This window comes from Schistocerca piceifrons, chromosome 2, assembly GCF_021461385.2.
Source record: "Schistocerca piceifrons isolate TAMUIC-IGC-003096 chromosome 2, iqSchPice1.1, whole genome shotgun sequence".
NCBI classification, from domain to species: domain Eukaryota; kingdom Metazoa; phylum Arthropoda; class Insecta; order Orthoptera; family Acrididae; genus Schistocerca; species Schistocerca piceifrons.
Window position 1 is genome coordinate 442903157 of NC_060139.1, and position 13446 is coordinate 442916602.

The following is a 13446-nucleotide window of genomic DNA, read 5'->3' on the forward strand; positions in this document are numbered from 1 at the left end:
GGTGTTACAAAAGAACGTTGGAAATTAGGTGATCTGGTAAGGTATTCAGTGAGGAGACTCCCCGTAGAACCTTCGGGGAAAGAAATATATGGAAAACACTGACAAGAGGATAGATTAGAATGATAGGATACTGTGAACACATCACAGAATAACTTCCATGTAATAGGTGAAATTGTAGAGGGTAAAAACTGTAGAGGAAGATAGGGATTGGAATACATCCAGCAGATAATTGAGGAAGTACGTTGTAAGTGTTACTCTGGAATGAAGAGGTTGGTACAGGAGAGTAATTCTGTCAGAAGACTAAAGACTCGAAAAAGAAAAAAAAAGTAAGATAAATAAATAAGACACATTGCAAGTATTTTAAAAAGATGTTGAAATCTGCCAAATTATTATTACCTCGCCAAGCGGCTGGAAATTACACCTGACAAAAGTCTTGAGATACCTCCTAATATTATGTCGGAACTCCCTTATCCCGGCGTAATGGTGCATCTCGACGGAGAATGGAGTCAACAAGTCCTTGGAAGTCCCCTGCAGAAATACTAAGGCGTGCTGACTCTGTAGACATCCATAATTGCGAAAGTGTTGCCGGTGCAGGATTGTGTGCACGAAATGGCCTCTCCATTATGTTCCACAAATGCTCGATGCGATTTATATCGGACGATTTGGGTGGCCAAGTCATTCGCTCGAATTGTCCAAAATGTTCTTCAAATCGATCGCGATCAATTGTGACCCGGTGACATGGCATATTGCCATCCATAAAAATTCCATCGCTGTTGAACATGAAGTCCAAGTAGCCGAACATAGCCATTTCCAGTTACTAATCGGTTCACTTGGACCGGAGGATCCTGTCCAATCCACGTAAACACAGTTCACACCATCACGGCGCCTCCACCAGCTGGCACAGCGCCTTGCCGACAACTCGGGTCGACGGTTTCATTGCGTCTACGCCGCGCTCGAACCCTACCATCACCTCTTACCAGCTGAAATCGGGACTCGTTTGACCAGGCCACTCTTTTTCAGTCGTCTAGGGCCCAATCGATATGGTCTCGAGTCCAGGAGAGACGCTACAGGCGATGTCATGCTGTTAGCAAAGGCACTCGCGGCTGTCGTCTGCTGCAGTAGCCCATTAACGCCAAATTTCACCGCACTGTCGAAACGGATACGTTCGTCGTACACCCCACATTGATTTATGTGATTATTTCACACTGTGTTGCTTGTCTCTTAGCAGTGACAACTGTACATAAACACGGCTACTCTCGGTCGTTAAGTGAAGACAATGGGCCACAGCTTTGTCCGTGGTTAGAGATAATGCCTGATATATTTTGTTCTCGGCGCACTCTTTACGCTGTGAATCACTGAATACTGTATTCCCTAACGATTTCCGAAACGGAATGTCCCATGCGTCTAGCTCAATCTACTATGCCGCATTCAGAGTCTGCTAATTCCCGTCGTACTCCGATAATCACGTCGGACACTTTTCGCATGAATCATCTAAGTAAAGTGACATCTCTGCCAATGCGTTGCCCTTTTATACCTTGTACACACGATATTGCTGCCATACCCCTGCCGTATCTGTAGGAGGCAGCACATATGCAACACTTTGGGCACATATCCTTGGTTGAAAACACATTGGTAATAATAATAATGGCGTGTGAGGCACAACGTGATTATAATTTGTAAAGCGAATTTCAGTTTCCGTTCATACACTCCTGGAAATTGAAATAAGAACACCGTGAATTCATTGTCCCAGGAAGGGGAAACTTTATTGACACATTCCTGGGGTCAGATACATCACATGATCACAATGACAGAACCACAGGCACATAGACACAGGCAACAGAGCATGCACAATGTCGGCACTAGTACAGTGTATATCCACCTTTCGCAGCAATGCAGGCTGCTATTCTCCCATGGAGACGATCGTAGAGATGCTGGGTGTAGTCCTGTGGAACGGCTTGCCATGCCATTTCCACCTGGCGCTTCAGTTGGACCAGCGTTCGTGATGGACGTGCAGACCGCGTGAGACGACGCTTCATCCAGTCCCAAACATGCTCAATGGGGGACAGATCCGGAGATCTTGCTGGCCAGGGTAGTTGACTTACACCTTCTAGAGCACGTTGGGTGGCACGGGATACATGCGGACGTGCATTGTCCTGTTGGAACAGCAAGTTCCCTTGCCGGTCTAGGAATGGTAGAACGATGGGTTCGATGACGGTTTGGATGTACCGTGCACTATTCAGTGTCCCCTCGACGATCACCAGTGGTGTACGGCCAGTGTAGGAGATCGCTCCCCACACCATGATGCCGGGTGTTGGCCCTGTGTGCCTCGGTCGTATGCAGTCCTGATTGTGGCGCTCACCTCCACGGCGCCAAACACGTATACGACCATCATTGGCACCAAGGCATAAGCGACTCTCATCGCTGAAGACGACACGTCTCCATTCGTCCCTCCATTCACGCCTGTCGCGACACCACTGGAGGCGGGCTGAGCGGAAGACGGCCTAACGGTGTGCGGGACCGTAGCCCAGCTTCATGGAGACGGTTGCGAATGGTCCTCGCCGATACCCCAGGAGCAACAGTGTCCCTAATTTGCTGGGAAGTGGCGGTGCGGTCCCCTACGGCACTGCGTAGGATCCTACGGTCTTGGCGTGCATCCGTGCGTCGCTGCGCTCCGGTCCCAGGTCGACGGGCACGTGCACCTTCCGCCGACCACTGGCGACAACATCGATGTACTGTGGAGACCTCACGCCCCACGTGTTGAGCAATTCGGCGGTACGTCCACCCGGCCTCCCGCATGCCCACTATACGCCCTCGCTCAAAGTCCGTCAACTGCACATACGGTTCACGTCCACGCTGTCGCGGCATGCTACCAGTGTTAAAGACTGCGATGGAACTCCGTATGCCACGGCAAACTGGCTGACACTGACGGCGGCGGTGCACAAATGCTGCGCAGCTAGCGCCATTCGACGGCCAACACCGCGGTTCCTGGTGTGTCCGCTGTGCCGTGCGTGTGATCATTGCTTGTACAGCCCTCTCGCAGTGTCCGGAGGAAGTATGGTGGGTCTGACACACCGATGTCAATGTGTTCTTTTTTCCATTTCCAGGAGTGTAGTTTCTCTGACACTATAGTTCACAATTTATGCGCTCCAATCTGCAACTCATTTAACATCTATAATAATTAGCAATTCCCCTTGCAGTATCGCAAAGTGTTAATAATGGAGACTTAATTAATTTTATGTATGATTTCGTGGCATATGCTTGCAAACAACACCTGCCTTCTCACAGTAATGTGGAATACAATTAATGCTTGCAACCTTGCAGAGATAAGATGTGAAGAACAAAGTATGCAGTCGATATCGTCTGCTCCTCCTAAAGACCTACATATGTGTTATTTATTAGTTAATTTCTTGGGCATTCATTCCAGTGATGTCGACATTTCGCTAGTAATTGTTTAAACATCAGAGCGAACAGTAAATAACTTGGACGATTCCGTGAATTGGGATTCGATCGATGACTGTTGTGCTAATTAAAGTGCAGAACCCAAATAAAACGTGTACAGTAATAGCTTTCAGAGAGAAAGGAAAGGCTATAATTTTTTAGTTAAAGAAAGGAAGGAAAAAACGCTTATACATAAGCAGTGTGCAAAGGCGGTTTCGTTTCGTAAAATCTGTACATGAATTGTGCAAATGGAAGAAAGGTTTACACAAAGTATGAAATATGCACAAAAGTGTAGAAGAAGAACTATCTGCACGACTTAGAACTGTTCCTGAGAGTCAGTCAACCGTTATCAAAGAAGATCTACGAGACTAGGGGCTCTGAGGCTCTGAATTGCAAGTGAGATGAACATTACTGATTTCCAGGCTTTTTCAAACGATTTAAATAGATTCAGCTAATTAAACAGAAAAGAAAGCCACCAAATTAAATAGTTTACCTCAAGTATGTGTATGGAGGAGATTTGTTACTGACATGAAGCAAAATTTTCTGGTACCCCCTAAAATACTGTGTATGCACCCAATCACTCAGGTTTCGTGCAAATAAAACGTTTCGAGGAGATAAAAGCCAGAGTGGCTTGTGCAGTCGATGAATGCTTTGACACATTTATATACAACAAATCCAGTGATAAGTATCAGTGGATCACTGTTGCCGGAGCTTTACATCTGTCTTCAGGAACGTCAAAGTAAATTACAAACAAAAATTTAGAAAATACGAGGTGTGGCTAGAAAAAAACCGGACTAGTACTGGTGAAACAATAAAACGAATGCAATAAGGCTGAAAGTCGCGTGGCCTGTTACGTGACTCTCGCTCCGCCTACTCCTCGAGTTTCATCTGCCTCCTGCACTCAGTCTGCCCGTGGCGTCTGTTTTAAGTAGTTGACGTTTTGTCTGTGCGTCGGAAAATGTTGAGTGTACAGAAAGAACAGCGTGTTAACATCAAATTTTGTTTCAAACTAGGAAAATCTGCAAGTGAAACGTTTCTAATGTTACAACAAGTGTACGGCGATGATTGTTTATCGCGAACACAAGTGTTTGAGTGGTTTAAACGATTTAAAGATGGCCGCGAAGACACCAGTGATGACACTCGCACTGGCAGACCATTGTCAGCAAAAACTGATGCAAACATTGAAAAAATCGGTAAACTTGTTCGACAAGATCGCCGTTTAACAATCAGAGCAGTGTCTGAGTTAACAGGAGTTGACAAGGAAAGTGTTAGACAGATTCTTCATGAAAGTTTCAACATGAACAAAGTGTGTTCAAAAATGGTTCCAAAGTGTCTCACAATTGAACAGAAGGAACGCCGAAGAATGATTTGTTCTGACATCCTGGAAAACATTGAAAGTGATCTCACCTTCTTACAAAATGTTATTACTTGCGATGAATCGTGGTTTTTTACTTACGATCCCGAAACTAGACGCCAATCGATACATTGGAAAACTCCTGGTTCTCCACGACAAAAAAAAGCACGAATGTCAAAATCGAAATTCAAGGCAATGATGATTGTTTTTTTTTGACATCAAAGGGATTGTGCACATTGATTGGGTACCAGAGGGACAAACAGTGAATCAGCATTACTACATTAGCGTCCTGGCTACCGTACGTGAGCGAGTACGGAGAAAACGGAACGATTTGTGGAGAAAAAAGTCATGGATCCTTCACCAAGACAATGCCCCAACTCACAGTGCGTTGTCAGTGAAGACGTTTTTGGCAAGACACAACATTCCCATCTTAGATCATCCACCCTACTCATCTGATTTGGCCCCCTGTGACTTTTTTCTTTTCCTTAAAGTCAAGTCAGCTTTGAAAGGAACTAGATTTGAGACTGTTGAAGCAGTAAAAGAAAAAGCGACGGAAGTAATGTATGGACTTACCGAAAATGATCTGCAGCATTGCTATGAACAGTGGAAAATTCGTATGGAGCGGTGTAGAGACTGAGGAGGAGAGTACATTGAAGGAGATAACATGAAATTGTAAATAATTGTAAATAAATGTTTTTTCCAGCATCAGTCCGGTTTTTTTCTAGCCGCACCTCGTAGGTCTGTTTATTTGCAGAAATAGTGTAATCGATGTAGCAGAATCTGGAAACAGGGAAAGAACAGTTTTCAGTGTTACATTCGAATCGTCTCTTACCATTTGCAGACAATAATTCATTGCTTTTGTTGGACTACTGGCCTGGACATAACGACGCCTCTGTCTTTAGGAGAGCGACGAAAAGACTGTTAATATAATTCGGATTCCACTGGGAATTAACAGTGTGATTTTAGCCTCTCGATAAAAAATTTTATCAACAGTCTAAAATATTTTTCAGAAAATTGCCGGGCAACATAATTTCCATTACCCCTTCGTCTTTTCATGTTGATCAGCGGAACAATATCGTTAAACTTTAGGCACTTCTGCATCACCACATTTTACGAATTTGATCAAGTATGCTGGTATACAGCGCAATATGCAGAAAACCGGCCACGACCGTTTTCACTCCATTACAGTGCTGTCACTGAAATTATCAATTTTTCTTTTATCATGTGCGCCTAGTGTAAGGGAAATGTTTATTTTCATCATCCAATAGACGATTCACATTTTTGGAACGACTTCAGGGAACAAACAAGCAACTGTTTCATTAATATATATTAATGACTTGCCATTCTGTATTCACGAAGATGCAAAGCTGGTACTTTTTGCCGATGATACAAGTATGGCTATCACACCCAACAGACAAGAATTAACTGGTGAAATTGTAAACGATGTTTTTCAGAAAATCATTAAGTGGTTCTCTGCAAATGGGCTCTCATTAAACTTTCACAAAATACAGTATATACAGTTCCACACAGTAAATGGAATGACACCATTAATAAATATAGACTTCAATTAGAAATCGGTAGCTGAGGTAGAATATTCAAAATTTGTAGGTGTATGCATTGATGAGGGGTTGAACTGGAAAAAACACACTGAGGATCTGCTGAAACGTTTGAGCTCAGCTACTTATGCTATTAGGGTCGTTGCAAATTTTGGCGATGTGTATCTCAGTAAATTAGCTTACCACGCCTATTTTCATCCTCTGCTTTCGTATGGCATCATATTCTGGGGTAACTGATCATGAGTAAAAGAGTGTTCATTGCACAAAAGCGTGTAATCGGAATAATTGCTGGAGCTCATCCAAGATCATCCTGCAGACATTTATTTAAAGAGCTAGGAATCTTCACTGTAGCCTCAGAATATATATATTCGCTTATGAAATTTGTTATGAACAATCCGAACGAATTCAAAAGTAATAGCAGTGTGCATGGCTACAACACTAGGAGAAAGGATGATCTTCACTACTCAAGGTTAAATCTAACTTTGGCTCAGAAGGGGGTAAATTATGCTGTCACAAAAGTCTTTGGTCACTTACCTAATAGCATCAAAAGTCTGACAGATAGCCATGTAGCATTTAAAAGGAAATTAAAAGAATTTCTTAATGGCAACTCCTTCTACTCATTAGATTAATTTTTGGATATAGTAAGTGGGTAATTTCCCCAACCCCCACAAAAAAAATTAAAATTATTAAGTGTCATGTAATATTTTGTGTAATGTAATATCTTGTATAGACACCTTTTATTAACTTGACACGTTGCGCATCATTACGAAGCGTCGTATTCAAGATCTATGGAACAAGTACTAATCTAATCTAATTATTAGGAAAATACGCAGTATTCAAAAATTATCATAAGAACTGTGCTTCAGGAATTGTTATGAAATATTTAATGTCAACGAATGAAAATCCCGATTGATGAAAGTCGCCTGTAATGTAAAACCATACTCTGCCTTGATATTATTTCCACTTCTAATCACTTGTTTAACAATTACATCGGCAATAGTTTAGCTATCGATAGTAATTGCAAGTTTTAAAAAAAAATAATTATTTGAGACATTTTGGGTATGGTTAAGAGCTTGAAATCAGCGCGCGCGCGCTTGTGGGTGTGTGTGTGTGTCCGCATCTGCTTATTTGCCAATTCGCTCTAGGGAGGACGGGCTATGAAAACTGCTGCTATAAACGGTTTTTACTGGCAAAAATGAGTAACTTTAACTTAAAAAAAATATATATTTGCAGTGCACCTTAGCAGTCAAGATTTTGACAGTGAATTTCTTTCAGTGTATTCTTTCTGAGGGAAAAATTTCAGGATAGGTTTAGAAATCTCGGATTGGTCCATTCACTTGTTAGAAGTCAAAACGAAAAGTTCAGCCACTTTTCTCTCGGAAATACGACGAGTGGTTTCTGAGAAATTACAGTATTTGCAACTTAGGATCAATGTGAGTGTCAAACCAGTTGCTGTCTTACGTTAGAAGTTCATTTCGTACCCAGGTAAGGACATGGAGGCAATAAAGATTGCACCTGGGCGATCGTGTCACAAAAGGGTTACGGAGGAAATGTGCGAGTAGCTTTGTGTTCTGTTTTTGGAAGTTCACATAACTCGAGTACAGATTGCTTTAAAAAAGGCTTTCATAAACCATGAAGTGCTATACATCCTACTACTTTGGGGAGAATGCACGAGGAGCTCGAAAAGAGCAGCTGACTTGCACGCACAAAGATAACCTGACGGACAGTGTGCAACAAATAAGGACGACAATTCACTTAAATGCTATGCCATGGATAAGAGGCAAAAATGCAACAAGCAAAGGAATAAATAGGTGTTCTGGCAGCTGTTGATTGTAATTCGCACGTCAGCTCTAGAGCAACTATCCGTCGAATATGTCAGTCCATAGTCGTTCACTAATTGCACGCAAATAATTGCCACAAGCATAACTTGCCACGTCACCAGCAAATTAAACAGTAGCATAGCAGACGATGCACGGCTAACCGTCGCTTGGTTCTGATGTGGCGTCTCTACAGTATTTTCTTTCTCTAATAAATTCTTTTCACCAAAGAGGCAACCTTTACAACTTACAGAAAGCCGAACTAACGAAATGTGCATTGTTGGTACACTGTGAATCCACAGTGTGTTAAGATCGGTTGAAATTTAGGGGATGTAGACCGTAAATGTTTGGTGTGGGATTATTGGAGACTATGTAATTCGTCCTTATGTTACTGACGAAACGTTAACGGATAACAGGTGCTTTAGATACTAACCGAAGCACTACGGCTTTCGTAGAGGAAGTTCCAAAGGCGAAAGGGTGTTCTGCTCTCTACTCTCTAGTGGATAGGAAAGGCCTCACTTGCCTGTTACACCTGTTATCTTGCCGCTGTACAGGATCTGAAGGCATTGTCACTTGACCTGTACGTTCGTCTGACTTGACGCCACGGTTTTTTTCTCTGTAATCAACATAACTTCTGACGATCCTAAATTACTTAAAACATTGCATTGCTGCAGCGTGTGCAAGTATATACTGTAGAGGAAATCCGTTCAGTGTATGGAGTAGACCTGTGGAGAAGATTTTGCACCATCGTCTTCAATTGAGTAGTGTGTGGACTTTTAAAATACGTGATAACATTAATGGAATTTTATGGAAGTGTTATGACCGCTTTGGTTTGTAATATCCCTTTTTCTTAGTGTTACTGAGGTTGAAATATTAGAAAATAAGTGTGTTTCTGAATTAACCCCCTGTTATGTGGGTCAAATGCCTCAGAGCACTATGGGACTTAACATCTGAAGCCATCAGATCCCTAGAACTTACAACTACTTAAACCTAACTAACCTAAGGACAACACACACATCCATGTCAGAGGCAGGATTCGAACCTGCGATAGAAGCAGTCTCGCGGTTCCAGACTGAAGCGCCTAGAGCCGCTTGGCCACCCCCAAGAAGAAGCTCTTGGGAAAGGAGTACAGTATGACACTAACAAATACCTGTAGGTATAGCGAGTTCAAAGGTTTTGAGGACAGTACGTCCTTGAACATTAGGGCCTGCTTTTCCACACCATAACAACTGGACTACTAGAACGAACGCGCTCGACATTGGTTCTGAGTGAATTACGTGTTCCCACCTCTCGCCTTACGAGGGGTATATCCAGTATTCTCTAACATGATCGTTTTGCTGGTCCAGGTGTCTTTGAACGGAATCACTCAGTGGTCAATGTTATTGTGACCATGCATCCCCCTGCCGGGGTGGCTGAGCGGTTCTAGGCGCTACAGTCTGGAACCGCGCGACCACTACGGTCGCAGGTTCGAATCCTGCCTCGGGCATGGAGGTGTGTGATGTCCTTAGGTTAGTTAGATTTAAGTAGTTCTAAGTTCTAGGGGACTGATGACCTCAGAAGTTAAGTCCCATAGTGCTCAGAGCCATTTTGACAATGCATCCCTTCCACTTCTGCGTGGGGTGCATTTGGCCCTGAATTCGTTTCTATGGATCATAACGCGCAGCTCCATCGAATTGCGTTAACTACCTCCCTTGCAGCCAATACGTTACACACCGTCTGCTAACCTCCTTCCTTGGAGCCAACACGCTAGACACCGTTCGCTAATTCAGAACAGGGACCTATGGCTCGTGTTGATACCAGGTTTCTACATGCACAAATCAGATTCCACTGGGCTGCCCCCGCTGCTAACATACAATATTGCCACTCTGTAGAGACGACGTCCGGCCGGGTTGCCAGCTTTTTGTGCTTCCTTGCCTGCTCTCTGGCTGACTCGACACGTCCTCTAGCTTCCAGCCCCGTAGCGACAGTTGGCCACCACGTCCTCCACACACACACACACACACACACACACACAGGGCCTTTATCACCAGCCGCCGGAGCCAACTTCCTCCCATCTTCGCAGCCAGCGTTGCTCGGCAGCCGACTCCCTGAACCTACCACTCTAGGACGTAAGTAAACAAGACCGGCCGCTGCACCATCCACGGGCCGGCGCCGCATGCAAAATGGGTTGCCCTGCTGCTGCTGCTGCTACCTATGGTCCCAGGCGCTTGCTCCAACTCGCTGCCGCTCCCTTGTTGTACACCAGACCGCTCTCCCTGTGAGCTACGGTCGATCATCGCCTCACAGTGGCGCTGAACTCGACTGTTTTGCATTTTCGCCCGCTCTGCTGCCTCGGGAACCCATCACAGCTGCCGACCACTGCTGATGCCAACTGACAAACGGGCGGTACTTCAATATTACGGTGACTCGCCAATTCACAGTACACACTGTTTTTAAATCTTTTTATGACAAACTATGGCACAAATGAGTAAATGAATAAAATTTTACTAGCAAGTGGATTTCTGTTATCAAAGGCCAAAAACTGGTGAAAAAGTCTTGCTAAGTATTGACAAATGGTTACATGCCTGCAGCGCACCTTTATCCCGCAAGTTAATCCAAAAGTCAAGCATAACGGGAAAGCGATATTGCAAACGGTCATCAATATTTTTGTGGTTTTCGCCGACAATGTCTTAGTAGTGTTTTACTTTCATTGGCATTAGTGTCTCCTTTGTCTAAAGTTTAGAGCATAACGTCACAAAGACGGCGTTTGTGTCCAGTTTTACTGCGTAGAGACCTCAGTTGGCTTTAAGCACGTGAAATTCACATCACAGAGTTCATTGATCACTTTAATCCTTCTGACACGCTGTTCACAAAATACAGTGAGATGACAGACTCAGAGGGATCGTGTCGGACCTTTTTTTTATCGGAATGGTGCAGCAACTCGACGTCGCATGGACTGAACATTAATGCAGAAGTAATGAGCTGTCCATAATTGCAAAAGTGTAGCCGATGCAAGATTTTGTGCAAGATCTGACCTCTCCATTATGTCTCATAAACGTTCGATGGGATTCGTGTCGGACGATATGGGTGGCCAAGTCTTTCGCTCGAATCGTCAAGAGTGTTCTTCCAACCAATTTCGAATAATTGTGCCCCGGCATTGTCATCCACAAAAACGAAGTCTGTGAATGAAGTAGCCGAACATACCATTTCCAGTGAACGATCTGTTCAGTTTTATTAGAAGAACCTGTTCATTCGACAGTCCACACCATCATGGAGTCACCAAAAGATTGCACAGCGCCCTGTTGACAACTTGGATCCATGTCTTCGTGAGCCCTGCGCCACACTCTGTCCCAGTGTTTCCCAACCTGAGGATAATTACCCCCTTGTATAAACAAATACTAAATATCTCAAGAAAAGTCTTCTCCGAGTTGTAGATAGTACCTGCAATAGTCCAGAAATGGCTTCATTACACGCTTCGAAACAGGTAAATAAATTAACTAACAGCACGACACGGCAGTAACTACATACGGGCTACTATAGTGCTGTATTATTATTATTACTATTACCATTAGTGGCTGTGGTGTGACACACAAAGCATTAACAACCTGAAGTCTTCCAAGCAATAAAGTGCAGCGATCAAGTGATTTGCGAACAGTAAGTGCAGTGCACACAGCTTGGTTGATTTTAAATGGGCCTGCAATGTCCCGGTCAAGCAAGTGCCGCTGTGGAGAGTAGTAATGCAGGGAAAGTATGTTTTGTAACAAATGTCTATTCTCACTGTGAATAGTTAGCTTTCTTATCTGGAAGTTGTGGGTACCACTTGCAATGCACTATGAATTCCTTCGCCATTCAATCTAACACCCCCCGTCCCTTGCCGACATACCCACAAAAACTACACATCATTAATATTTCATCATTTTAAAAATAAAAGCCTTCGAAGAAGTCTTTCATTCCATAATTTAGTTAGATGCTAGGGCCGGGATACTAGCTAATGTCTGATTGCACTCATGGGTGATGATCTAAGAAAGTTTGGGAACTACTGTTCTGTCCCTACCAACAGCTCCTACCAACTGAAACCGGGACTCACCTGACCACGTCATGGTTTTCCAGTCGTCTTAGGTCCAAGCGATATGGTCACGAGAACAGGAGAGGCTCAGCAGGCGATGTGCTGTTAGCAAAGGCACTCGCGTCTGTCGCCTGCTGCCACAGCCCACTGCCATAGCCCACTAACGCCACTTTTCGCTGCACGGTCGTAACGCATATGTTCGTCGTACGTCCCACATTAATTTCTGCGGTTATTTCAAAGCAGTGTTGCTTGTCTGTTAGCACTGAGAACTCTTCGCGAACGCCGTTGGTCTCGGGCGTTAATTGAAGGTCGTCGGCCACTGCGTTGTCGGTTGTGAGAGGTAATGCTTGAAATTTGCTATTCTCAGCACACTCTTGATACTGTGGATATCGGAATATTGAATTTCCTAACGAATTTTGAAATGGAAAGTCTAGCTCCAACCACCAATCCGTGCTCAAAGTGTGTTAATTTCCGTCATGCGGCCATAATCACGTCGGAATTAGTCACCTGAGTACAAATGACAGCTCCGCCAAAGCACTGCCCTTTCATACCTTATGTAGTGGATATTATAGTCATCTGTATGTTTGTATATCGTTATCCTATGAGTTTCGTCATCTTAGTATGTGTTGTCATTTTTTAATTTGTTTGTCTTTCGTCTACTAATGGTCAGACGACATCTGGAGCCCAGAAAGACTGTAATTGCTGAGAACAAAATCTATGCACCTTATTACAATAACGTGAAGTACTATTCCACACTTCTTAACTTTGTGGTACATCATTTCAGTGACGCTAAGTTCCTGTCATTACATGACCTTATTGATTTTGATGTTGGGTACGAAGAGTGCACCCAGGATCTGAGTTAAAGTAAGGGGATAATAATTGGGGGGGGGGCGGGGTATTCGCAGAATGGGGAGACGTGGAGGAAACGAAGTATTTTTATTAGAAAACAGCACTTGAAACTATTGAAAAATAGTTTTTAATTACCATCATGTGCATTAATCTTAATACATTTTATTAGATACCTACTCCCTACATCGTACGTAATTGAAAGAATATATTCTACATAGGATTTGTATGTATTACTTTGCTATTAGACAACTAACGTTCAGACACGTGCAAGTAGCCTACTTCAGTAGCTTCTGACTTAGTCTAGTAACATAAGAAATAATATCACGTGTTGGAAGTACAATGCTACTGAAAACTGTAGGGGTACCATTACAGATGTATTAGGGTACT

At 43.5% G+C, this 13446-nt stretch overlaps 1 protein-coding gene across 2 annotated transcripts in view; it reads left to right on the forward strand.

Annotated features, from left to right (window-relative positions):
- Positions 1–13446, forward strand: part of LOC124775045 (ATP-binding cassette sub-family C member 4-like) — a 191070-nt gene that overhangs the window by 137665 nt on the left and 39959 nt on the right. The window lies entirely within an intron of this gene.